At 44.2% G+C, this 13220-nt stretch overlaps 1 protein-coding gene across 2 annotated transcripts in view; it reads right to left on the reverse strand.

Annotated features, from left to right (window-relative positions):
* The window catches only part of Cph (BCL11 transcription factor chronophage), a 156824-nt gene that overhangs the window by 78823 nt on the left and 64781 nt on the right, over positions 1 to 13220 (reverse strand). The gene's annotated exons all lie outside the window — the stretch shown is intronic.

Here is a 13220-nt window from a genome sequence, read left to right on the forward strand (position 1 = left end):
CCTCACAGTTACTTTATGAGAATAAAAATGTTGCAACACTGCATTTAAGTCCCGTTCTTTTGGCTAAAAGACGACGACTCTTGCAATTTTTGAGTGGAGTAACTTACCTTCGGGCACACCGAAAAAAAGGTGAAGTTGACTTTACATTCTGGACGTAAAAAAAGTGCGCGAGAACTCACGAAACGCTGAAATAACCGCTACGGCAGTTACTTCAGCGATGCCAAAATTTAAAACAAACTGCCGCGGCGGGTAATTCAGATTTTTGTGAGTTCTCGCATACTTTTTTTTTTACATCCAGAATGTTAAATCAACTTCACATTTTTTTCGGTGTGAGAAACAACACATTTTGTGAATCGTCCGTGCCGAAATGTACGCAGAACTCACTTCTTCTAGCGGTGGAACGTCAGTTTCGAGTTTTTCGGCGCTGAGATACCGAGATACTTTTTCCCATGGAGGCCACATGTCATTTCTTCCGACGAAAATTAATAACATAAATAAAAATACAGACCGAGAGAGGGGGTCCTACAGGGCTCCGAATCTTCTAACGCAGGAAGAAATGACACTCACAAAGACGATCGAAATCAGCTGGTCAAGGAACCAGCCGTTATAAATAAGTTATTCAAGAAACCCAAAACTCCAGGCCCTGGGAAACGCTCCCGAAAATCCGAATCGTGCGATCCGCGAATCCGTGTGAACCGGCCACTAATGAGGCGGTCAAGATCGGCGATCAGGTGGTGACCTGATCGGGAATCAGGATTGAACTCTTTCAGGAAACGGAGCAGAAGGATTCCCACGCAAACGCGGAAGGCTCCGGAGAAAGGGTGAAGGGCGAGGGAGGGGGGGGGGGTTGAGGGAGGGGGGGGCGAGGATGTGCGGAACTGGAGCGACGCTAACAGCATCTTCATCTGGGTCCTGGGTTTGCAGGTGTTTTTGCACTGCGCCTGCGCGCCACCGCACAAACAAGATCGCGCGGGATAACTGTAGATTTGTTATTAATTGTAAGTCCGGGGGTTTATTGGGACGCGATCGGACCCGGGTTGGGTCCGGCGACAAGGATGGACTCCGATGTTGCCGATATTAACGAGAAAAGTGGATATTTTTGTCTGAAATTATCGGTAGATTCGAGTTGCTGCATTGGAGAAAGACAGGGGTGCCTGGAGAGGGGGATCTGAACGAGTAGGTATGCAATAAGGATAAAATTGTGAAAAAACCAAGACGTTTGCATCATTGGAAAAAGAAAATTCTCAAATTTTCGCCAGGAAATATTTTATGAGCGGTTGGAGATGGTTTAATTAGGCCATCATTTAAAGTTCAAAACTGATTGACCGCGGCTTTATTGGAATTAAAGTTTAGGACGTTCCCATTTGGTCGAAGCTTTGTGCCCTCAAAGACAATGCACTAACGTGCAAAAAAGCTTCGATAAAATAGATACGCCCTAAATTTTAATACTCAATAAGGCCGTAATCAAGCAGTTTAAAACGTTTATAAAAAAATATCTCAATCAAGTTTGATGCCGCTTCATTTCGGCTACATTTTTGCTTAACTCAATCATTGTAATCACGCGATACAAAGGCGTTTAAAAATTAAATCCACACAATTTTAACGAAAATTACATTGCGATGAAACATATCGGCCAAACTCTGTTTTTTCAATTGAAAAATAGACTGCATTTCGTAGCAGAAACCTGTCACCTCAAACTTTCCGATATCGGGAGCAGTTTGGCAAGGGATCGTGACAGGGCCTCGTGAGAACACCTCTTTCGGGTCCTTCGGGCAGGGTGAGTTGGGAGCATTGTGATCGCTTGATCCTTTGACACCCACGGCGCGTCAGATTTTTCACTGCCTCCGAATTTCCTCGGCCTCCTCTTCTCAGGCGAAATATAAATGTTATTTTTATTCAGTCCGTACACGACATGGGCCCTTTCCCAGACTCGGCTGACCTCCCTCACTTTTTCCTCCGTCATATTTTTAATATCATATTTTTGTACCTCCACGGACGGGTCAGCGCATAATAGCATTCTTTCGACTTTCTCTATTCCAGGGTGTATCTTGTATGAGGTCTCTCCATCGGGCATCACCCATCGGTTGGACTAACTACCCTTATGATGCCCGGTGTCCAAGCTTTTCTTGTCGGGATGATTAAGCTAGGGAAGATTCTTGAAGAGCCTTGCGAGTAGGAGGGGTGGATTCTGTCATTGCTTAGAAAAAACTATTCGTTTTCAACTCGCTGGTATGTTGTTGGCTATAATGATTAATCAACTTCGTGAAGTTCTTCGTGCTGACCTTCATCTTCGTAAAATTTTAAGGGATGGTTTCTGAAAATTTTCTCCCTCAGATTTTGAGTTTTTCTCGCCGCAAACTGCGGATGTCATCGCGAAAGAAACTGGCAGTTCTTGCGATTGAAAATTCAAACTGTAGCTGATGAAATTTTGGGATTAAATTGAATTCAATATAGCATCTTCATGATATTGTAATTGCTAATTTAAACATCTTAGTCACTCACTGTTTATTCAAACTTATAAGCTCGAGGAAAGATGGAAATCTGTAAAAAGGGATAAAATACAAGCTGATGATTATTTCGCCTTCCGTTATGCGCGTAGGCCACCTCAGCTACGTGAGAGTTAAAATAGTTGTATTACTCATTGTTAAACTTTGATCTAATGAGAATCAAGAAGAGCTAAAAATACATGCAGGCTGTGATTTCGCCTTCAATTGTGCGTATAGGCCATCTTAGCTACGCAGGAGTTAAAATAGTTGTATCACACTTTGTTGTTTATAGGTCTCTGATCTGATGGTAATCAAGAGGCGGTGAAAATACAAGCAGACGGTATTTCGCCTTCAATTCTGCGCTTAGGCCAACTCCGCTACGCAGGAGTTGAAATAGTTGTATCACTTTTTGGTGCTCATAAAGTTCAAATCTGTAGTACTCTTTCGTCTCAACTCTGTGACCTCAAAAGTGGAGGTGGCATTACACTTTCGGAAAACATTTTTACGGTAAATTGACGGCTACGCTTCACCTTCTTACTGTTGTACGATCCAACCGCACTTCAGGCGTTATGCGTAACGCGTACCTTATATGATTTTATCTCGTAGAGTATGATTTTACGAGCGATCACAAACCCTCTATTTTTCCAAAATCAATGAGTACACAGAATTAATACAAATTAATTCCACCAAAACCTACGATTTTCAGATCTAGAATTTTTTTTATTCGATAGCCAAAAGAGCCTTTAAAAAAACCGAACACAAACAAACCATACGATATCAAGCGTCAGATGTACAATAATACTCAGCAGGACGAGTTTGAGCGACACGAACGGACATTCACAAAAGGCCCTTCCCACACCGACTCATAATCGCCGGTCCAAACGAAAAAATATGACAGGGGAATCCTTCCTCCCTTTTGATAGAGGACAGCATCATCATCGAGAAACTTTGAATTCGTCAAGTTCCTCAAACACCGATCGCTCAACTGCAGACTCCAAAAGTGGGTCTGTGGTCACCTGTGCCCAGGAGCGTGAGAACTCGGAGAAAGGTATTTTCGAGAGGCTTCGGGCCCTCGCGCTGGGGAGGGGGGTGGAGGGGCGAGGGGGAGGTCAGACGGCTGACCGCGGGGAGTCGTCTGTTCGCCCCGGTCAATTGTGCGGAAGAAGTCCGAAAAGATCGGTCCATTTCCTCCGGCCTGTTTGTCGCTTCACAAAGAGCGAATCCTTTTCGAATCACTTCTCACCTCTTTCACTCGTGAAATCCGAAGATGTGGGGTTGCATACCCATTCGGGCGGAGAGCTTTGCCAAAATGACGTGGAGTGAAGTCACTAGTATACGCGATTGAGATGGAAACACAAGGACAAATAACAAAATAAATAATAGAAAAATAGCAGGATGCTTGCTTACGATTTCCATCGAAATGTCGCAAAAAAGATGACGCTATTTCAATTTTTAGATAGGTAGGATTAATTTGATGCGAAGAGAAAGAAACTCAATTTTTTGAAGGATACCGAGCGAGTCCGTGGCACCCATTTCTTTCGAATCTTGCAGAAAAAACGAAAACTGAGCTCTTGGGAATTATTTTATCAGATTTTTTTAAACCCTTAATGACAAAGAAACCCCATTTGAAGAATGTCAAAAATGGGATCTGTTTGAAACAATTTTTTTGATAGGCTCTCATGACGTTACCGGGCAGGGGAGAGACGATTGCTGATCGGGTGAACTCAACTTTAGGCGTCGCTTCATTGCTAGATCAGCTTTTATTGGCTTTTGATTGGCCGGATTTTGATTGGCTTATTCCCCAATTAGAAATGATCATTTTATGGACTTTTTGGTTGTTTCACGAAATTTGACGTCAAAAATACCGTACTTCAACCCCGGCAAATTCCTTGCTAATGCTCTGATTTGCTTGATTTCCCTCGTAACAAATTGAAAATACAAGAGACAAAACATTAAAAAAATGTCAATTTGGCAACATCTGCCGTAGGTTAGTCACCTCCTTAGACTCTCGCCCAATCGGAAAACCACAGCACCGCCAAAATGCGCTTTAGTCGAGACTCGAGCGCTGGGAAAAAAGCGAAACGAAAGCTGGAGAAAAATAACCGATATTCCCAAGTCCCCCGCGATCCGCAATTTTGTCGCGATAGCACCGGTTGGTCAAGCATGGCACCCAGCGATGGCAATTTTCAGCTAAGGAAACGATCTGAATACTTCATTCAAAACAGCTTAAACGACCGACTCATGAGCCCCGAATAGCACAGAAAGACATTACCGACACGGTCCATCGGTTATAAAAGCTGGTTACACTCGATATTGCATTAATTCGTGAGCCGTAAATCCTATTAAACACCCGTGTACTAGGGTTCATGAGATATCAAGGGCTACTTTAATACGAAAGCTCTCACTCTAAGTTGAGCTATGAGCCTTAAACTGTGCGTTTCATTACAGTAAGTAGGACTCATGAGTTGATACCACGCGCAGTACTCCGAGTTCGGCGCTGAGATAGAAAGACGTAACTCCAGGTACAATTCCATGTTCATACGCGGTTTTGTAATCGAGCGGTGTTCTGCATGGCGACGGCAACGCGGCGATGCGGCGAGTGATAGCGCGAGGCCAATAAATCAAATTTGATCCGAGGAAATACTTTCTCGGCGCGAAGATGCTCAGATTAATGAAAAACAAGTAACAAGTAAAACAACGAGACTACCGCGTTTCTGCAGTCCCCGGCGAAAGGGGTCGGAGGCGGGGGAAGGGTGCCAGGTCGTGCGATACAATCTGTATGGTTTACATGCGTGGAATGGGGGAAGGCGCTGCTTTTCAGCACTACCTGGCAACTGCGGAAAGGGGGGCTCAGGGCTGGGATCCAGGCCAGACCCCCGACGGACAGAGGGAGGGGGAGGGGGATGTCCCCGCATGCGGCGCTTCGACCCTTGCCCACGTTCCTGGCGCTCTAAGGAGCCGCACAGTGAATCCGCGGGAAAATTGAAATTGGAAATGGGAAAATTGGAATGGAAATTTGAATGGGAAATTCTGAAATTCGTTGTTTCCTTCACGAAAAAACGTAACTGCGTTTCGATGTTGCCAAATTTCCCTTCGCAAATTTCATTTTCACGAGGAGAATCCTGTGCATTTCTAACTGATGATTTCAATGATTTTTCTTCCGATTTCGTGAAAAAAATCAATTCGGAACAATTTCGGACGAACATTGCGAGGGGCACACCTTCAAAAAATTGAATTGTTGGAGTCAATTTTGCAACCTTGGTATGGAGTTACACTCTTTCGTCCGGAAAACGACAACATTGTGAAGATGCAGTGTGAAGCAAGTTGAGTAAAAAGTAAATGATAAGCAGCATTAGTGAAAGCTCGTTCTTGTTCAGGAGTAGTTTTCCAGATGTTCCGTTGTGTGATTTTCTTCGTGAAGCTTTAAAGTAAAATCAGGTTGCGTAGTGCTTTGATTGGATCGCATTTTGCAGTTAGGAGCAACAATTTCTAACTGTTTATTTGCGTGGTAGGAAGCAGTAAATAGGTTAAAATTAACACCGAAGGGGTTAAATTTTACCATCAATGCAACTTCACCACCGCGTTGTTAAAATTGAACAGTTGAAAATGTAAACTAAAATCATCAGCCTCGTGTGCGCTGAAGCGCAGTGGCGCTCTTGCAGGTTGCACGGCGTGTAGGAAAATATCCGCTCATGGACTGCGCAACGGTAGCATCAGACCGTTCCATCATCTGAAATAGTTTTTCAGCGCAACAATTCTCTCGTAATAGATAATATTATTCATTCTGTCATAATACACGCTTTAAGGCTGAGGGGTACCTCATTGCAACTTGCGCACACATCGATAAAACTATGACCTCTCCGTTTATTGGAATTTTTTCACTGCGGGGTCAATATTTACCAACCATTCGCTGCAAGATTGGACAAAAAGGTTTGATAAAAAGTTGAATGAACTTGCCGAGGGCATTTACCACGATTGGAAAAATGTGTAAGAATTTTTAATGACAGCTTCGAATTCTCACCTGAAACAAAATCAAACAGAAACTCGTTAGACTTTTGTAAAATAAAGGTAAAATAATGTTACGCATGATATTTATTGGTACATGAAAGAATAGAAGCAAACAAAATTGTCAACCCAGAGTCTCTGATGCACGCAACTATTTTAACTCGTGGGATGGTTTCTGGCCTACCTGATAAAATGAAGGAGAATCAAAAACCCAGTATGAAAAAAAGCGAAGTCTAATTTTCACGGGTGAGGCCAAACTGACCCGCGCAAATTTATGCTGCCGAGTCAGTTTTCCCCCTTTTTTTATGACAGTCGCGAGGACAACTTGTCAAAAATTGCGTAACAAGGTGGTGAACTTGACTACTATTCCTATTTTGTCCCGCCGAGGAGATGTTGGACATTCTTTTCGTTGTTGCGATATATTTAAAATAACGGCACAAATTCCCTGCAATATCCTTCTGTATTGAGCAAGAGACAGGGGTTTAAAACATGACAACCTTCGAAACGAGCATCCTTCAGAATTTCTGGACTTCGATTTTAATATGCAATGAAACTAATTGGACGTATTTCTACCAAACAGACCTATGTGCAAGTGAGAAATATGGGGTGTGCTCGTTAGTTCTCTTTGCGTAAGAGTGAATGGGAATAATAAAGCGCCAGTGACGTCAACGGAGATGGAGGAACCACCGTCCACCGCCTTCCGGCTCCGCTTCGTCTTTAGGTAACTCATGAGCCCTGTCCACAACGCTCTCTTGCCATGCCCGCGGCTCATGAGTTCCGCACTCAGCTGCACATAGGTCTGTTTGATAGAATGCAATATCCCGCTTTTCCAATTCTTCAAAAGGAACCACGCCCACTTTTACATTGCTTCTTATGCAGCTTCCACGAGCACACCCCATATTTCTCACCTCCACATAGGTCTGTTTCGTAGAAATACGTCCAATTGCGCAACTCCTAGGGCTATTCATAGAAATCTTCACACTTGAGCCGCGCTGTGGGTCAAATAAGGTGTTGGATTAGCGACCGGGAAAATGGCGAGAGAACGATTCTGACAGTTTTCCACAGGGCATTGCCAACTCGGCAAAAAAACCCGAAATATTCATAGTGAAAACACGAATTTACGTATCTGAACGTATCTACATATTGATACTTTCCGAAAGACAAGTTTTTGGGGTTTTTTGACTAGTTGGTAGAACCCTCTTCTATTCATTCAAATTTAGACTCCGAAGACCTGAATTGATAACATTTTGGACTACATTTTGCAATCAGGAACTACTATTTCGGGGTTATTTATGAAACAACGTAAGTACGATTTGTTTCAATGATTCCTTGTGTGATATAGGTGCTTTTAATGATGAGCGTCAATATACGAGTATAAGTTCCTAATTGCAAACTGCAGTCCAGTTGTGGCTTGAACGCTTTCTGTTATAAAAGGAGATACTTCAGAATAAATATAAGCAAGTGACTTTTTAAGCAATTAATATTTTCTTTTTTAAAAAACAGAAGATATAAAACATAAAGATCCAGTACAACATTATACAAATTTGAGCGGAAAAATAATCAGTAAGAATTTACGCGAAAGTCTCCCACACATTTAAAATTAGTTGAGTCCTTTTTCGACATTACATTAAATTTTTTCAGCCCTCTTTCCTCTGTTTTTCTGTCGGTTGTAAGGAAAAATATGGGAATTTTTGTACTGTTTGGCAACGGCGTGACGTGTTGATGGATCCGAAGTACAGACCGATCAATATGCAGAGGACTAATCGGGGCTCAGGTAGCCGGGCTTATGGATATGAGCGCGGTCTAAAACACTCGAAAACGGCGTTTAACATATCAGAGAGTGTGTTTAATGCATACGCGGCTAGCGCTCTTGTGATATTCATTAATCTGACATTCGGACGAATATTGTGATCAGATAGCCGACAGCTTCGACTACAAAGAGGCCGCCTCCGATTTGCGTTGCCAACTCAACGCCGGAAAACGATAATCTCGATGGATCAGAACTGTAGAGACGGAATTTGCTCAAATTTGACCTCCAGGAGTGACACGACGCAACGGATTATCCAAAAACGGTGCTAATGAATCGACTACAAGAATATTAACCGTGCTCAGCTACAATCCGAACATTTTGCTCACCGATGTATGTCCAACGGACGGTGCCGATGGAAGTCAGAGTGTTGTTTCTTAAGTTTTTGTAATTTTTGAAAAATCTGCAATTTTTTTCACTAATTTTTTCAAGAATAAAAAAAAGTTTTCAGCTACGAATCGCCCAGAAAAGTTGGTGACCTGATTTTCTCTCAGTGACCAACAAAGCTTTCCAACTTATAGTGAGCTTTTAAAGTGGAGGTCACAACGACCATCCGCTCCGGCAAAGTGGGAGGGGGGTGTGTTAGGCCGTAGAAAAATATTAAAACACATAGATCTAAACTTCGAGCTTCGCCCGAGCCAAAAAATGAATTACAAATCCGGGTATATAGTTACAATATTTCATGTATATACTTCCAAATGTGATATAGAAAGGTAAGTCAAGAAATATTTGTATCTGTTGGATTCATCTCGGAGCGATTTGGCATTGGCGGTCAGAGCGGCCACATGCGGGGCCATGGCCGATGCCGCGTGGCCGTTCGGGTTCGGCGGGATGAGGCCACGGCCAGGAAAATCGGCCGCTGACAAGCCATCAGCACCAGCGACAGGGTTCGCGGCTTGTGCCTTATTGATCCATTGTTCCGCCGTATCTGAATGGCATTATCGCCGCGGTCCGTTTATCGCCGAGGAGGTGGAAGGGGGGAGGGGCGGCCGCAGGGGGGGGGGGGCAGAGGCAAAAATGACTGTACGGAACTAGGAGTGCCGATTGGGAAGGGCCAACGGAACTGTTGCCTGCATTGCGTCAAGATCGGAGCGTCACCGGTAGAGACATACGAATGTACGTACTCGAGGGCTGAGGAAAAACGCCCTATGAGCCTTTTGATGTTGCCAATTTCCTTCGATTAAATACGAATTTTTAAGGAATCTCGTGGAGGTTTTTCCCCCGATTTTTCAGAAGATTTGATTTGCAATTTGATCTACGGTATGCGAAAATTTTAAGAAAAAGTAGGCATAAGTGTCCTTAAAATGCATGTTTTGCAAATTAACATGTTTTGGCAACAATGGATCAGAGATACGCTTCTTCGTCTGGGGACATTCAATAGAAATTCGACTTTTTTTAGCAATTTTGGTCAATTTCGGCATTTTTCCCGAAGAGAGCTTTCCTCTACAAGCAAATAACGCTCCTATAGACTGGGCTAAAGTGGCGATCGTACGCGATGGGGTGACTTTTGAGGATAAAAGACCCCTGACTGTTTTCAAAAGTTAAAAAACACGAATTTTCCATTGAAATGCATTGTAAATAATCGATTTTATACAAGGCATACGGCCCAGATTAATATGGATTCTTCTCATGCATAGAATAAACGAAACCAAAAATCACCAACAGACGAGAATCTCCTGTTTAGTGACCCCGTTTCTTCGTCGAACGGTCGACATTTCAAAGGTCAACTCTATTTACAAAACGACCACTACAAAAGTCCGTAATTCTAACAGGACCCCGACGAAAAATTAGTCAGCCCCCTAATCACCCACAACCGGCCCTAAATTTCATCCTCGACCGACCTTAAACGATTCCGTAAAAGCGGACACATAACTGTTTTCGAAAATATCACCGAGGACCGAGGAGTCGCGTCGGCGCGCATAGCGTCGTCTCATTAGCCGCCCCGCTCGGCGCAGGCGCGGTAATGAGTAACGCACGGCCACTGATTGGCTACCGAATCGGTAGTGCCGATCGGATTGGGTGATCGCCGCCGCGACGGCCAATCAGCGCGCGCCGCTGCCCGCGGGCCACTCGGCGCTAATTCGGAGGCGTGGTGACAGCCGTTTATCACTTGCGAAAAGAGCACCGAGCGGACGGCGGACCGAGGGGCCCGGGGGGGGGGGGGGCTAATAGGCCCCCTCCGTTTTCGCGCCCGCGCCGAAAGTTCACGCGCTAATCGTCCGCTCACACGCTCAGGCCGAAGTCACCTCTTTATTTCCGAACGAGGATTCGGACCATCATGACTACTTCGTCGTTCCCCACACGAAATGATGTAACTGGATTTGGATGTTGCAAAATTTCCGCACTCAAATTGTGGTTTTAGTGAGCACTGTTGCTGTTGGGCGTTTTGGCTGAGAATTTCACCGAGTCCAGACTCTTAAAAACATCGACAAGAGAAAATACTCTTGATTCAATCAGATTTCAGCTTAAATCAAGAACCAAGCCTCTTAATTTGAGCGGATTTCCTATTGATTTAAGCTTAAATCTGATTGAATCAAGATCCTTTTTTCTTGTCAATGTTTTCAAGAGTCTGGACTCTAGATCCAATGTGTTTTTTCCCAGTGAAATTAGCCAGAAGCAGGTCCGGCAGGATGGCACTAATATCTTACTTTTATTTAAACCTGTGTTGAAAAGCCGATTCTTGACAGATCGCCTGGCTTCTCTGGGAATCGATACATTTACATAGGTTTAAATGGAGAAAAAATCATCTCGCCAACTTCCTAGATCCGTTAATGATATCGGTAAAATGTTGGACATAGACTGCAAGCCGTATTTTTGTAAACTGTTTGACTGCTTGAGTCGATTTTCCAACCTCGAGTTGCATTTTCGATTGAGAGGGGACATGGACATTTTATCTTATCAGAGCCACAAAAAAGATGTCAAAATTAGGAATACGCTAATTCTGCTTTTCGTATAATTTTCGTTTTTCCAATTTTGAAAATTTTATATATTTTTAAGACTATTTTGTAAATACAGTGAGCTACACAAACATGACAATATATTAGATAATATAAACTACTTAATTCACCTGCCTAGTGACACAAGGCAACAAAAACACTCGTGTAGGAAATTAAATAACATAGAAAATCAAATCTGTACTATGTTTAAAACCACGCGATTTAATGAGCTTTAAACGAGCATAATTGATTCAAAACAAACGCCTTCAAACCTCGAGGATGCCACAAGCCGACAACAACGGTTTCGGCAAACTGAGGAGCGGTTTCCCGCTAACCGCTCGTGTCTTCGCGTCTCTAAACGCGCGAGGTTCTCAACAAAAACCACATACCTCCGTATCATTTCCATTGAAGATACGCGGTTTTCACCCAGGGCGTAGAGAGGGCGCGCTGAAGTCAAACAGCCCAATAAAAATTGAGTAAGGTAAGCAAACATAACCTGCAAAGCTCTCGTTGGGACTTCAAACAGTGACGATCCCGAACGGTAATTTATTACTCATTGACTCACTCTTCAACCCAAACGCCGTTACTCCGCTCCAAGATGAGCCCTATCTCCCGTTTAGCTCCACGCTCTCCAGGGCTCACCAGTGAGAGGAGTTACGCGGTTCTAACGCCTTGGCGGCGATCCGTCGATCGGGCGATAGCTAATTGCGGTGGCGACGCTAAATCATGCCCGGTCGCGCCCGTAAATCAGGTTCTGTCCCCGCGTTTCCCAGTTTTCGCGCCCGCCATCTCCGGTTCTAGCGCCCGGGAACATTGTTGCCGGATTTTGCCGAAAGAAAATCAGCACTTTCCCCCTTTCACCTCCGTTTAAATTACCCTGAATTGGCAACCTGGCTCGAGAAGCGCCAAAAGTCTCGCCGTGATCCCGCTTCCGTTAGTCCCGATTCCCGATTTTCGAGTCACGGAGGAGGGGGGGGGGGCGAATGAGGGAAAAATCGATACATTCGAACGTGGGAAAAAAATTGAGCGGTGATTGGTTGAAGAGAAATAGGGTTTGAAGTCACGTTAATAGAATAAGTGGACGTTAGAGTTGACTTACACTGATTTTAGAGTGGTTATACTCAATTGCGTTTTTTTTTTTTTTTGGGGGGGGGGGGGGTTAGGTGAGTGACTGCGCCCTTCTGGATTTTAGGCAAGTACCTCATTGTGGACGTACAGTCGAATATGAACTTTCAGTAAATTTCTAAAGGCGTGCCCTACAGAAATGAGTGTTGTTACTCCCAAAACGGAAAAAATAATCGCTACGTCTAAGTTCAGAGATGCATTTCATGAAACTTTATAAATTGAAATTTCATGAATTTTTTTTAGGACTGCTGCATTTGACTCAGTATGCTAAAAATGTCTTAATTATAATTTTTTTTTAAAAAAAAATACATATTAGAGTTGGGAGAAGGTAATGACCCTTGCTACGTAGATCTCTTGGAGGAGTCAGTGCCTCCGTTACAAATATTTAAAAGTCATAAGAGGACCAAAACTTGAAAATGACGTCACGCAATGCTGAAGAGTCATACAACGCACTCCTCACCTGTCATTTACTTCGAATGCTAGGGATCGAAACGCGCAACGATTTTTCAAAATCCGATCTGCCGTCCGTCCCGTGGTCCCGATGGTCCCGTTGTACCGCCCACCGGAGTTCCCAAGCCTCGGCGAGTGGGCTTTCGCACTGCGCGATGTCGCGCTGAGCCCCCCATCACCCCCCATCCCCCCCCTTCGCCCCACGCCGTGCCCATCGAGCGTGTCCCAATATTTATCATAAGTTAATTGTCGAACAAAACGGAATGACCATCCCGCTCGCCTTGCATTCCGCGCGCCCGAACCGATACGGCGAGCTCCGCGTCGAAGATTAATGAGGGCCAGCGAGCCCCCCCCCCCCCCCCCCCTTCCGTCGGCCCCCGGTCACGTGATGAGGGTCAAAGATTCCGGTTC

Source organism: Bemisia tabaci, chromosome 7, assembly GCF_918797505.1.
Source record: "Bemisia tabaci chromosome 7, PGI_BMITA_v3".
Lineage (NCBI taxonomy): Eukaryota > Metazoa > Arthropoda > Insecta > Hemiptera > Aleyrodidae > Bemisia > Bemisia tabaci.